This window comes from Sorex fumeus, unplaced genomic scaffold, assembly GCF_029834395.1.
Source record: "Sorex fumeus unplaced genomic scaffold, SorFum_2.1 ptg000100l, whole genome shotgun sequence".
NCBI classification, from domain to species: domain Eukaryota; kingdom Metazoa; phylum Chordata; class Mammalia; order Eulipotyphla; family Soricidae; genus Sorex; species Sorex fumeus.
Window position 1 is genome coordinate 9,899,030 of NW_026606157.1, and position 14,561 is coordinate 9,913,590.

Sequence of the window (14,561 nt, forward strand, 5' to 3'; positions counted from 1 at the left end):
TGACAGTGCTCGGGGGACCATATGGGATGCTGGGAATTGAACCTGTATCGGCGACGTGTAAGGCAAACTCCCTACCTGCTGTGCTATCACTCCTACCCTATAAGTCAACTTCTTAAAAATTTCAATGTATTTTACAAAACTAAAAAAAAATAGTGTGAACGGGTCTCAGAAAATTAAAAATAGAACCATCGTAGGACTCAGTAGTTCCAATTCTAACTACTCAAAGAACACAAAACACTAATTTGAAAAGGTATTTGTCCTCCTAATGCTCACCATACAGCTATTTACAGAACTGGAAACAACCTGTGGCCAACCAGAGCTGAGGGGACAGACACACTGTGGTGTGGGCTATGAACGGTGAGACCCTGTTATTTGTAACCTAGATGGGCTAGAGATGGTTATGCTAACTAACATGATCTCACTCAGAGATGGATAATAAGGAAAATAAATGACGGGGCTCATATTTTAATAACCAAACTTAAAAGGTTCCTGTCAAGATGGCAGGCTGGGGCAGGGGATTGGGGTAGAAAAGGGAAGCTGAGAACACTGGTGGAGGAGCGCTGACACTGGTAGTGAGATCAGTGACGGAACACTGCGTGTCAAAAACCCAACTGTAACTCACAGTCCTTTAATAGAATAAAAATTGGGGGAAAAAAGTAAATGAATAGCTCAAACAACCCTTAGATACTTACCAAAGAATGGTGGTGACTAGAATGGGGAGGTGAGAGGAAGGGTCTGGGGGTCGAGGTGAGGGGGAGTGGAAAAGCAGTGGATGGAGATAAGAACCCTGTTGTGGGGGTGGTGGAACATACACACACACACACACACACACACACACACACAGGTGAAAAGCTGAACCCCTGCAACATGCAGAGTTGTATACTACTGACACGAAAGTAACCATGAGAGAGAAGTTAGAACAAGTGTCACACTGACAAATGAAGGTGATGACTTGCACTGTTCTCCTGATCTGAGGTTCAGCCTCCTGGGGTCTGGTTCTCCCCTTTCCCATCCTTATAATGTGGGTTGCAGACTTTGGTGAGTGCTTCCTGGAAATCCGAATGCTCGCGCCATATTCACGGGAATGCAGCACATCAGCCCATCTGGAGGTTGGTCTGGAGGATGGGGCCGCAGCTCCTCTGCTGTCTGTCCCAGGCTCTGATTTCAGGGGGTCCTAGGCTGCAGGGGACACAGTGTTGTCCCAGTCCTAGGATCATCCCGGTGGGGCTACTGTTATGGGCAGGTGATAACATGGACAGGCGATACTCTGTTCATGGGTCCAGGTATAGCCCCAAACACATCGGGGAGCAACTTTGCAGAGCTTTAGCTTCAGTAACTGTGGCTGGGGGTCTGAGGAAGTGGCGAGAATGAAGTCAGGGAGCCTGTGCAAGGAAGCTCTCCCCAGTCCCCTCTCGAGATCCGTATCTCCACTGGCTCCATTCCTTCTAAAAGCCAGTGTTTCCAAGATTTTGAGGCAGGGGTATAAAACTTGTGTGTTTGTTCCCATTTAGTGAGTGCCACTTTGTCCCCCCGTGGCCGGCCACCCCCACGAACAGTACCTGAAGAGAATGAGGAAGGGGAACAATGAGTTCTGGTTAAATTCCTGGACTGTCCTAGACTAAAGCTGCTGACCAGGACTCCCAGAGGATAAGCAGTATTCTCACTAGGGTCTGCGTCAGTCCTGTAAGCTGTTGAGCAATTGCCAGGCGTGGACTGACAGAAATAAGGGTATAATGAGGAAATCTCGATCCCAGAGGCTCTGTCTGAAAGCACGCTGGACTTCCGGAGGGACTCAGTTAGCCTCATGTCCAGTGACGTTCGGGACAGACTTAGGGAGAGGAACTCCTGTTCTACTTACCTTGGGCTGCTGCTTCTTGGAGTCTCCCTGCAGAATTGTTGATGGTCTGGACGTGATGGTCAGAAATAAACGCCAACTGTTTCCACAGAACTTTGTCCACGGAGAAGGCCCAGAGTCACTGGGATTCCAGCACCACTGGGACAAGACCCTTGTTTATGGCCTCCCTGGGACTTTGAGTGAGATGAGTGCAATCCACAGGCCATCTATAGAGTTATACCTCGTGCAGGACAGGAAGCTCAGCAGCTTCTGAAACTCTTTGCCCCATGAAGTAAGAGGTCTGGACTTCTCATGGTGGTGGCAACGTGAGGGCATGCGGGCGAGGCCAACCTGATGAGCTGCAAGATGGAATTATGACTAGTCACAATTGGTCACTTGGTCAATTGCTCACTTGGTCCCGTGGAGAGCGATTATTCAGGCCCCACTTTGGAGGGTCACTGTGAGCAAAGCCTGACCAAGCTGGTGCTTAAAATCTTTGCCAGCCAGACTCATCCTCTTCCTGCTGGCCGAGTCTGTTCTGGGGGGTGGGGGGTGGCACGTGCTCTGCAAGCGGCCTATGAGAACCACCCAAGCGCCAAGTGTCAGGGTGTGGTGTGGATGCAGAAGACCCCCATGTAGGTGGGCCCCAAGCCGGAGGCTTCTGCAGTCCCGGGAGGACTGGGCTGTGGCAGAGCTTGCAGGAGAGGGGGCTCTGCTGTCAGACATGGGGGGGGGGGGCACTGCTGGGAGCGTGTCCCCACTGCCACCACAATATGGCTTCACATTCTGAACCTGCTCAGGAGAGGTGGCAGGGTCTCCAAGTTGGACCCAGTTTTGGAGTGTGGCCATGAGAGAGCCCACATTGAGGAACCCACTGCACTCAGACTCTCAGGAGTCTCCAGACAAGGCCCACGGGGTGCTCTGTCTACCAGGAGCTCCAGGTAAGGCCCGCTGACCCTCTCAGTCTCTCAGAATCTCCAAACAAGGCCTGTAGGGCACTCTTCGAGTCTCTAGAGAAGGCCCACGGGGCGCTCTCAGTCTCTCAGGAGTCTCTGGACAAGGCCCACTGGGCCCTGTCACTCTCTCAAGAGTCTCCAGTCAAGACCCGGTGCTCTCAAGTCTCTCAGGAGTCTCCACAGAAGGCCCGTCTCGCGCTGTCTCAGTCTCTCAAGAGTCTCCAGACAAGACCCCCGGGGCGCTCTCAGCCTCTCAGGAGTCTCCTAACAAGGCTGGCTGGGTGTGCTTAGTCTCAGGAGTCTCCACACAAGGCCCGCCTGGCGCTCTCCCAGTCTCTCAGGATCTCCAGACAAGGCCCAGCAGCCGCCTCCTGACCAAGGGGCTGCCCAACACCCGCGAGTCCGGAGCCATCAGACAAAGGGATCGGCGTCCACGCGGGCTGCCCGCCTGAGAGCTGCATCCTCTCCCCTCTGGGCTCATGGTCAGTGCATCAGCGTCACGTCAGCATCACGTGGGCTGGAAGTGTCACGCGACCGGAAGTGCCCTCGCGTCACGTGGGCCGGCAGCTGGCGAGGCAGGGAGCACTGCCAGCGGATGTCACGTGGCTCACGCCCAGCGAGGGGAAGCACCGTCAGTGTCACGTGACAGGAAGTGCCCTCGCGTCACGTGGGCAGGCTGCGCTTCGTCAGCGAGAATTGCCGCCCAGCCTGGCTGGACCTGACTGTCCAGCCGGGGCCACGGGCAGGATGTCCTCGTTTTTTGAGGACGCGGCTCCGTGAGGGGACCTGAGGAGAGGGTGACGCTCCATCTCTGGCAGCCACTTGCAGAGGCCGCCCTGCGCCCACCTCTGGGGAAATGGGCCGGGGGTGGGGTTGTCGGGTGGGGGGAGACTCACCTCAGCGAGGACCTCGGAAGGGCCGGAGGAGGCACCGGGCAGTGGACGCCCAGGCCTTCCGCAGTGCGTGGGCTGTGGAGAAGGACACAGTGACCTCAGGGGCAGGGTGGGGTGGGGAGACCAGGAAATGCGGGCCCCGTCCCTCGCCTCTCTCCTTCCCGCCCTGCAGGAAGGAGGCCTCGTCTGATGCCGCCTCCAAGCCGTGGAAGAGGGAGGTGGACAGGGCTGGGGTCAGACTCTGGACGAAGGGTGGTCTCGGAATGAGCCAGCAATTACAGTGCAAGAAATGCCCCGTGCAGCAGCTGATGGGTAGGAAGGTCACTGAGGACAAAAATAACTTGCATCGGGGCTGGAGTGATAGCACACGGGGTAGGTAGGCCATTTGCGACCCTAGTTCTATCCCCAGCATCCCATATGGTCCCCCGAGCACCGCCAGGAGGAATTCCTGAGTGCATTGCCGGGTGTGACCCAAAAAGCAAAAAAAAAAAATTTGAAAAAAAAAAGCATCATTAAAGTTATTTGGGGGTGGGGGGCTTCCAAGAGGAGATCAGGGGATCTCTGGCCACACTGGTCATTCTCAGCCCATGAGATTGGCAGTTAAATGGAACAGTTGGGGATGCAATGCTCTTTAGGCCCTGCAGTTCCAGGGATATCCAGGGTGATCCTGCAGTGCTGGGGGCTTCCAGGGTGTACCAGGCAATGCTCAGGGGACCATGAGGTGCCCACCAGCACACTAATCCTTGTATTGTCTTTTGGCTCTCCAAACTTTTAAGAAAGAACTGGATGATATAAAGAAACATGGGGCTGGAGAGAGAATAATACAGAGGATGAGGCCCTTGTCTTACTTCCAGCTGTCTTACATGATCTCAAGCATCAGGGCCGTGTCCAGGAATGATCCCTGAGCACAAAGCTAGTCGGAAGTCCTGAACCCCACTGGGTGTGGCTCAGAATCTTCAGACACATACAAATGATGGAAAAAGAAACAGATGAAGTGGTTCCAACTGTAGATTATTCCCCCAGAAAACTGTAGTTTTAGATACATGTAATTGGATGAGTTGGGGCCCCCATGGTTCGTTTCAGTGGAAGGGAGAATTTGACGAATCAAGACACTTTTCATGAGCGGCTGTCAGTTTAACTGCTTTTCTCACGGGCAATGTCTCAAGGCTGGAGAATGGCAAAATGCACCTGGCACTTCAACACAGGGTGAAGAACGAGAGGACGCTGGAGTCCTGGGCACCCCTTGCTCCTGCCAACTCCAGGACCTCTAACTGCAGCCTGCTGTGCGGCCTCTGATCTAGACATGGCACCCTCAGGTTGGCACTGAGGCTTCTCCCTCCTTGGTCTTGCACTGTGTGTGGATTCATGTGGGGTTTGTGCAACCTCCTTCTTGTCCTCAGCATCCTGAGGCTTTCTCTGGGCCTTCCTCCGCGTCTCTCTTTCCATCACCAGTCAACCACTGAGGGTCTCATTCCCTTCTTTGCCCTTCCTGTGTGACCTGAGCTGGTTGGTAGCTTTTGATACATATTTGATCTTCCACATGACCACAGGAGTTAGAGGGAGGACTGATAAGTGTCCTATCCAAGACAGTGAAATTCCACCCGAGAGATGGAAGGAGCATCAGGGACATCCCTGGTTCCTGTCTAGACAAGCAGCTCAGCACACCCTCCGCCTGCCCTGGGTTCCCCACACTTTTCCTACGGCACACCAGGGCCACTCCCAGTGGGGACTCTGCTTGCTCTCCTCTCTGAAACACTTGTCTCTGCGTGCCTCATCCCCAGCTGCTTTAATAATGATTGACAGGGTCCCTTCTCAGTGACTTTTCCCTGTCAGGCTCACTTAACACTACAGTTAACGTACCATGATACTTCCTTGTCACACATCATAGCCCTGTCTTAGCTTCCAGCATCACACACGCACATGCACCGAACACACACAGCATATCCTTACTTGTCTTCTTCATTTCTTTGTCTCCCTCTCCTAAAAGATATACCCAGTGAAGCTGAGCTGCTGCTTTCCCCCTGTGGGGTGTCCAACAAGGGGCATTGAGCCACGTCAGAGCCAGAGGGAGCTCTGCCCAGACTGGATGCCAGCAACGCTTCCCACTGCTCTCAAGATCCTGAGTACATAAAGTCTAACCTCCACCGGGAAGATCTGGTGACACTTACAAAGCCACTTCCAGATGCCTGTGCAATCTGGGCATAGTTTCTGGGCCCCATGCAGTGGCTGGGGAGAAACGTAGGGGATTCAGACAAGGGAACAGCCATTAGAAGTCAGTGTGGTCCTATAGAACATACCTCTTCTGGGGGCTAAATTGTGTCTAGAGAAGCAATAGCTGAATTACAGAAATTTCCTTTTCAATCCTTTCAATCGAAGGGTGGGTGTACAGCCATCTCTGAGAACATCAGTTTTCAGATCAAAACTTCACTTGCTGCCCCATTTCCTCGGGAAGTGAGGCGAGGAGGGCAGTTGTGATTAAACCTCTCCTTAGCACTCTCTCCTCTTCTGATGGCGGCTCCATCTGCACACATGCACCACTGAATGTCTTCATGGACATTCCTCCATGCAGATGCGAGCAGATTGCAAGAATCAGAAAACAGGTCTGAGCAAGGAAGAGAATAAAATGCAGCAAACCCATCAGTAACCAATAGCTCCCACTCAAAATGTCATTCTGTCGAGGACTTGCCTGACCCAGACATCTAGGTTGGTTTGTTGCATGGTGGCCGAGTTAGATGAGACTCAGCCGGAGACCATGTGTTGGTACTGGCTCAGTTTCTGTGTGGGATCCTGGAAGCACGTACACCTCCCAAGCTCCATCAACTGCAATTTTATGCTTTCCTGCAATTCTCTGTCATGCCAGTTTTCACAGACTGATCATCTTCAAGGTCTACAAAAATAATCTGCAACAACATGGGTACAACTAGAGGACCATGCTGAGTGAAGTCAATCTGAAGAAAAGGGATAGATATTGAATGATCTCTCATATGTGGGGCTTAAAAAATACACAGCTAAGTAACAACAAAGGGCCAAAGGAAAGGAAAGAAATCATCCACACAACTGAGGTGGTAGGGGAGTGTGTTGAAAGGGAGGAGCACTGGGATGGGTGTGGCGGTGGACTTATGTACATGGAAGCCATCAGTAGATCACAGAACCATGATCAGTTAAAAAAAAAAAAAGAAAGGAAGAAAAATGACTTCCATGATGAGAATTCTCTTAAACATGAAGAAAAGCCAAAGTTAAATGAACGACCTCAGTAAAGGGCTATGGATTTCCCCCCACTAGCCCCCTGGTAGTTTTTTGAGACCATGATTGTGGATGGGAGGACCGATGAACACAATGAGTACTCATCACACTGGATGATGGAACTGGGTGACGCAAGGCAGAGGGAAGGAAGGGTTTGAAGAACAGCCAGGGGACATGGAAGAAATGGGATTGACATCTGAAGCCAAGATTCCTGGGGTGAGAACGCTTAGCCCTGTGAGATTCGAGAGTTAGCAAAAAAACTAACACCAGTGTTGACACGCTTCTTTGCTGACAGACGATTTGGAGAGCAAAATTAAACGTGAACCCCAAGGCAGTTCCACAATCCAGACTAATCCCACAGGCTGTGTCGTGTCTCTTCAGCCAGGAAGGGGATGCACTCAAATTTTCCATGTAATTGAGGAAGGGGGAAAAAAAAGCAGCTGTTAAAGGCACCTGCACAGTTACTCAGATGGGGGGGGAGGGGGAAGGTTCTGGAAGAAATTAAACAATTCTTTTTGAAGTTGGAACTGGGAAATTCCACTTCTGTTTAATAGAAGGTTTTCATTTTTAAGAAATAAGTATGTGCGTTTTTCTTTTTGGGTCACACCTGGTGATGCACAGGGATTATCCCTGTCTCTTCACTCAGGAATTACTCCTGGCGGTGCTCGGGGGATCATATGGGATACTGGGAATCGAACCCAGGTCGGCTGCATGCAAGGCAAAAGCCCTACCCGCTTTGCTATCACTCCAGCCCCTGTGCGTTAGCGTTTTGTGGAGAGACAAATAGTTCCACATTGTAATCTGCATGGATATCTTTCTCAAGACATTGCTTACAACAGAAAACATCTGGGCAATAGTGTCCCACAGGTGAATAAATAAATTGATAGACTCAACACAATACGCATTTAAATAGTTTGAAGCCCGTGAAGCCACTTGTACAGTTTATGTTAATACTGCTCCCCACCCCGATCCAATGACGTTACTGAAAAACCAATATATATATATATATATATATATATATATATATATATATAATCAGATCACAGCATTTGGGAAGCTCCTGAAATGAGAAGCAAGCAGAACAGGCTCATACTTCCTGTGCCACTCAGGGAAGGGTGACAACAGGAGCAGACTCCAGGGATGGTGTCCTGGACAGTTGTGTCTGGCTGCATGCAAGAGCAGGAAGCAACTGCATGCGCCAGTGGTGTGGGCCAGCCGCCGTGCAGGTGGGGTGGAGGCAGACACAGTGCCTGGCAGCCGGATGGGGGCATAGCAGAGACCGGGCAGATGAGCCCAGCTGACACGAGCCCAGCAGCCTGCACAAGGCAGTGCTCAGAGCTGCTGGAACAGGTGCTCTGAGGAAGCCACCCTCAGCGTCGCACTCCTGCAGATTCTGGCAGGAGAAGAGCACCCCAGCATAGCGCAGCAAGCCTTCACTTAAACCCGGGTATCAGTGCCCCTTGGGGAAAGTGCTGGAATATTTAGCCACAAAGGTGAATTTTCCACAGCGGATGGACGGGAATGTCCCTGGTGGGGTGGGTGGAGTGTTGGGACGGGACTATGAAGGCGAGGAAACGTGGCTGAGAAGAACACCTGATGGGGCCACAGGCTTCGTGATGGGGGGGTTCCCTAAAAGGTCCCCCACACTTCAGAAAGGCATGCTGGACACTCCAAGTTCTCCACTGTGTGGTGGCCTCCTGTAGCCCTCTGACACTGCGCGTGCCTGGCACAGCAAGTGTTTGGGAGTGTGGAGGACTCGGGTGCCCAGCCTGCAGCAATGCGATGCAGAAAGCAAGTCAGGAACTCACAGTCAACTCTTTAGCAGAAAGTATCCCACAGGTCACCAACAATTTCCCAGAGGAATGGGGAAGTGAGAGTTCCTGGTATAGGAGCACCCACCACTCAGACCCCGCTGCCTTCTTTGAATAGTGACTCTGAAGCCTATGGCCAGTCTCATCAAATATCCTATTTGTTCCATGATGTAGGTTTTATAGCCACTTCCTGTTTGATAGTGTCTCACACGTGTGCTTTTCTAGGAACAGTGAAAGTGATATATGAGAACGGCAAAACTCTGAAAACAAAATTGATACTGTATCTGTTTTGTCTGGTTACTGTGTTCCAAAGGCTGTGCCAACAGCTCTAGGGATGGCTCCTGTGTTTTCACAAACATACCTGACATGACTGTTTATGTGCTCCCCAGCACCAAGTACCACCCAGCCAACACTCTGAACAAGTGCCCTGGTGACTGGTCGGGTTCCGACGGTGCCCTTGCATCGACTGGGGATAAAGTGCCAAGAGGAGGTGTTGATCTCTAAAAGAACGCTCTCCCGCTAGTAAACTGAAAAGATGGGTTCCTCTTTAGAGCTCCCTGGCAATTAACCCCAAACACTCCTCATCTGGACACTATTTACTCTTTTATCACTTCTTACTTACTTACTTCTTTTATCACTTCAAAATCTCCTGCCCCCGTGCCTGGGGCCCCTTGGAGGGGGGGGTTGAGTTTCTCTCCCCTCTCCACGCCCCAAGCAGAGCCCCAGTGGCTGAGGACCTCCGGAGCCAGCCACGGCCATCCACACGTCCGGATAGGCCTCATGCATGAAACAACTGGCAGAGGAACCCAGGCATGCAGGTCCTGGGGCTGAGGTCTCCAAGCCTACTCGGATTGGGACTGAGCCTTCTCCACCCAGACCCTCCATCTTCTAGTAGGTAGGCATCACACCCACCAGCTGCCGCCAGCGCCAGGTTGGTCCCATCAACGGCCAAGACGCAGAGACTATAAAACCCAGCTCCTGGAAGCGCGCGGCCGCATTTGTGGCCACGTGACATCTTATCTCATTCTTACTTTGGAGAACCTGGCAGGCTACCAAGAGTATCCTGCCCACACGGCAGAGTCTGGCAAACTTCCGTGTTGTACTCAATATGCCAAATACCATTAACAATGATGGGTCTTATCCTCCTAATCCTGAAAGAGCATTGAAATGGCTCTTTTAAAATCTCAGGGCTAGGAAGAAGGAGACGTTACTGGTGCCTGCTCGAGGAAATCGATGAACAACAGGATGATCGTGATTCGTGATCACTTCTTACACCCGTTTCCTGTCCGAATCCTAATGTGTGTGTCAGAGAAGGGAGGGAAAGGGATTGAGGGGGAGAAGAGGAAGAGAAGGCGGCTAGGGGTAGGGGTCAAGAGAGAGGGTGCTTTTGGGCTTTAAGTTAAGGTCGCCTCTTTGGGGGAGTTTCCAGCAGTCTAGAGTTCTGGGTTTCTTTGCCCTTGCATTTCATCTAGTTGGTCCATCTTTGGATGAATTTGTCTCCTTCTGTGGTGGGTCCTGTCTACAGAGCACGTCACTGGAGTAGCGGCAAGAGGGTTACTACTCAACTGCAGGGGGCAATGATGAAGGGGCAAGAGTTTGGCCCCACAGAGGAACCTTGTTGATAGGGAGCAGCCCGGGCTGCCAAAGTGCAAACCAGCATTTCTCCTAGGGGAGGAGGGGGAACACCAGGTCCCCTGCGGACCCTCAGGTTATCCCAAGGGATCACCAGTGAAAATTGTGTAAATGGGGGAGGAGGCACCGCACATGATGAGGGGCCAACTGGTAGGATGGGACGCACAGGAAGGTATCAAGGTGGGAAGGGCTCAGAGGGGAACAGAAACGTGGTCCACGTCATGGAAATGCAGGGGAACAGTGACACCCCCCAGGCTCCGTTCTCATCTGAGCAGCCTGGCCTGAGCACTAAGCTCAGGTGTTGGTGGTGAACGCCCACAGCTCCAGGCCCCCAGAGCACCCCAGCACGTTCTAACGCTCCAGGAAACTGGTGCAGACATTTATCACATGGGCCAAAGGTTCTTCCTTTCTAAACCAGCATGTCGCAAAATCAGCCCTATCTTAGCCGAGCACCTTGGGAGCATCCAGGGAGGACCCTGGCTCGTTCCTGAGGGTGCATGTGGGAGGGAGCACCTGCTCCTGAAATGACACAGTGCTGGCTGAGGTGGTTTGGGTTTCGGAGTCCTCTGTGCTGGGGAGGGGAGTCATTGGAGCCCCGTGGGCCTTGCAGGCACTTGCCTGTTTCTCTTGGAGGTCATGGAGGTGGGGGAGTATGGGTCCCGGCTGAGGCAGATGGAAGACATCATAAGCCTAAAACGAGCTGACTCTCCCGTCATCTCTCGAACACCCTGAGCCGGCTCCTTGCAGCATCATGACTGCCCAGTTTCTATGACAACCGAGGAAGCTCGGGAAGCCCCACCTCCCCACCACCATGTGACTGACCTGTGACTCCAAACTCCTCCCCAGAGATGCGGTTGTTGCTCCCCGACCCCAGAGACACATTTACTCCTGAGGGTCCAAGACCACGGCATGAAGGTAATAAGGTGGTATGACCACCAGGACTCAGCACTGTGCATGGTGATGTGTGTGTGTGTGTGTGTGTGTGTGTGTGTGTGTGTTGGGGAAAGCTGGGGGGATGCGTGCCCAGCTGCCCTTGGGCTCAGTGACATTAAGCCTGGCAGTCCCTGCCCCTCCTTCCAACTCTCGCAGCAGCCCTGTCTGACAGCTCAGCCTCCCCCTCTGGCCCTCCCTCCTCTGTCCCTCCCCCCTCAGTCCCTCCCTCCTCTCTGGCTCCCCACCTGCCCACCAGCCGCACAACTCCCAGAGCTGGGTGTAGGCCATGCACACGGAGTGGCCAAGTTCTCTCTGGGCCCGTCTTCTCCTTAGCAGCCCAGAAAACTAATGTCTTTGACCTGTCTGCCCGCTCTTTTGCCTTCTCCAAGAGAGAAAACCCTTGAAGCTTCCCGAAAGCAGATGTCTCCTGCTGGCTGTGGGGGTGCAGGGACCCTGGGGTCCTCTCACCCCTGGCACCCTCTCAGGGAGCACAGAGCAGCCCACACAGAGGGAGGACCCACAAGACACAACAGGTGCGGCTCCAGCCCTGGCCCCTCGTGCTGCTCTTATATGAAACCCCCAGGACATCAGAGCACGGCCAGGCTGGGACAGAATTTCTGAACCTTCTCACCCTTCACTTCCTCCTTGCAGCAGCCAGGGGTGCCCCCAAAAGAACTGGAGCACCCCAGTTCTTTTTCTTCTCACTGAACATCTAGGAGGGTCCCAAAGTAACATACACCAGGTGACACACAGGGACATGGGATCCCCCGAAGGTCCCCAAGGCCTGGGCTCCCTGTATGGGGAGCTGTGGCTTTGGCCAGGCCTCGGGCAGGGCCCATGGGTGGGGGAGAGCCTCAGAGGCAGTGGGCGAGCCCTGTTTTCTCCCGCCTCGGGCTGCCCCTGAAGGGCACCTCAGCGCTCCCTCCAGGGGATTCTGGTCTGGGCAGGCTCACTGCCACCTGTTCCACTATGGCACCGACACACCCCAGTCTCCCGTACGTGCCCTGCACAGGGCAGAGACTGAGGCAGAGCGGTGCCAGGGAAGTGACTGGCAGAGGCCCAAGACTCAGCTTTCATTTGCTGTGTTTGTGTCAATAATGAGAATTTTGTTAAATGAGCAGCTTGGAACAGTCTCAAGATTCTTGTGGCAGCCAACTGTGTGTATGTATGTGTGTGTGTGTGTGTGTGGGGGGGTGTTTGCATGCGCATGCGTGTATATTTGAGCAAACTTCAGTCCTGCCCATGTGTGAGGAAACCTCAGCCCTGCTCTTCTTTGAAAAAAGGCACCTTCTTTTCTTTTCTTTTTTCTTTTCTTTTCTTTTCTCTTCTTTTCTTTTGGCTTTTTGGGTCACTCCTGGCGATGCACAGGGATTACTCCTGGCTCTGCACTCAGGAATCACTCCTGGTGGTGCTTGGGGGACCATGTGGGATGCTAGGGATCGAACCCTGGTTGGTCGCATGCAAGACAAACACCCTCCCTGCTGTACTATCACTCCAGCCCGTGGCAACTTTTTCTTCCAGACAGTGCTTGACCGCAGCCGTGGTCACCAAAAGCCCGGCCTCACTCTGCCCTCCTAGGCTGTGAAGTCATCGAGCCCCTCTGAGCCCACGTTTCTCCATCCACAAGGAGCTACTCTCAGCCTCACATCCCACAGGTGCCAGTGTGGCAGGAGGCTGTCCAGCAGGTAACTCCATGGGTCACCAATATGCTCATAGCGCCCGAGACTCAAGCCATGAGGTGTCTGAGGTGATCCTGACCACACAGGTCAGCTGTAGGACCCGGCTGAACATGAAGTCACTCACAGGCAGGTCACCTAGCTATGGGCCACTCACTGACAGACCTGTCAGGTTTCCTCCAGGAAAGACTTGAGAAGAACTCTGAGGCATGCTGAGGTCAACTCTAGGCTGTCCCCAAGGGCCACATGGCAAAAGGGCCACCTGAGAGAAGGACTGAGTTGCTGAGAAGAAGGCAGGCATCTCAGATGGCCGGGAAGTTTCCAGAAGAGAGAAAGAATATATAATTTAGAAAGAAGCTTCCCCCTGAGGGGTGTAAGGCAAGAAGTGAGGAAAAGTTAGCACTGGAGAAAGACCACAGGGGCCAGCCTTTGGTCATCGGTATCCCAGGAGGCGAGTCAAAACTCCTTTTACCACTAGAACCATAGAGCCAGGCCCATTTGTAAACGAATGTTACCTCGGTGACTAAAGCCCTTCACCCTGAGATCTGGCGAAAGGCCCCCTTAGACCTCATCAGACAGTTGCTGCCCACAGCCAGTAGAGGGGCAGGGGTAGAAGTGCAGTGACTCCACTTCAGATGCTTCTTTTGTTTTATGACCACACCCCAATCAGCATGGCTGACACAGGGGGAGTGGGGAGACCCCAGAGTTCTCAGAAAGTTCTTTAAGCAGGGTGTGGCCTGTGGGGGGGGCACAGCGAGGGTCTCCAGCATGAGGGGTACCTGAGCAACCTTCTGTTTCTTTGACTGTGAAATGAGGTGGTTGGGACAAGATGTTACTCAGTGCCGAGGGGCCGTGAGAGGCATTGAGGGATGGTGGAGACTGCAGCAGTAGCAGTTCTGAGAATCAAGGGTGATAGACTAAGAGCACGGAGAGTGGACTTGTCAAAGAACAGAGGGGCCCTTTGGGAAAACAGGTGGCAGTGACGGAGGAGAGACTGAAATGTACTGGGCAGCTGAGCCCTGGCACACATGGCCAAGGCCAGGGGTAGGGCTGCGGCCATGCTGGCCACTGTCGGTGCTTGGAGAGCCTAGAATGCCGACAAGTTAGGGGGTGGGCAGCCTTGGGTCCACAATGAAAAATCATTTACTTCTATCTATGTTACTTTTTGCAGTGCTGGGCCAAGCCCAGGGTCTCCCAAGTGCGAGACACACATGCCCTATCCACGAGCCGCTGTCTCTTACTCTTAAATCAAGGAGGGCACCAAGAGCAGAAAACAAGACAGACGGATGAATCCTGGGCTGGACCTGGCCAGCACAGGATGGCGGCTAGAGGAGGGTCCTGGCTGAAAGGAACCCGTGACCCCTGAATCATCGTGGCAGGGGAGTGGGGTGGAGTGTGGGGAGGGTGTCGAAACACACTTACCCACCCGAAAGCAGCTGGGTACTGTGAGACACCCTAGGCTACTGAGCACTGTGGGAAGAGGCTGGGCTGCATCTGCCAAGGCCACAGAGGCGGCCAGAGGCAGTGCTCTTCCCACATGCCGACGTTAAACGGAAACACAGACATGCACATGGCAGAGTGCA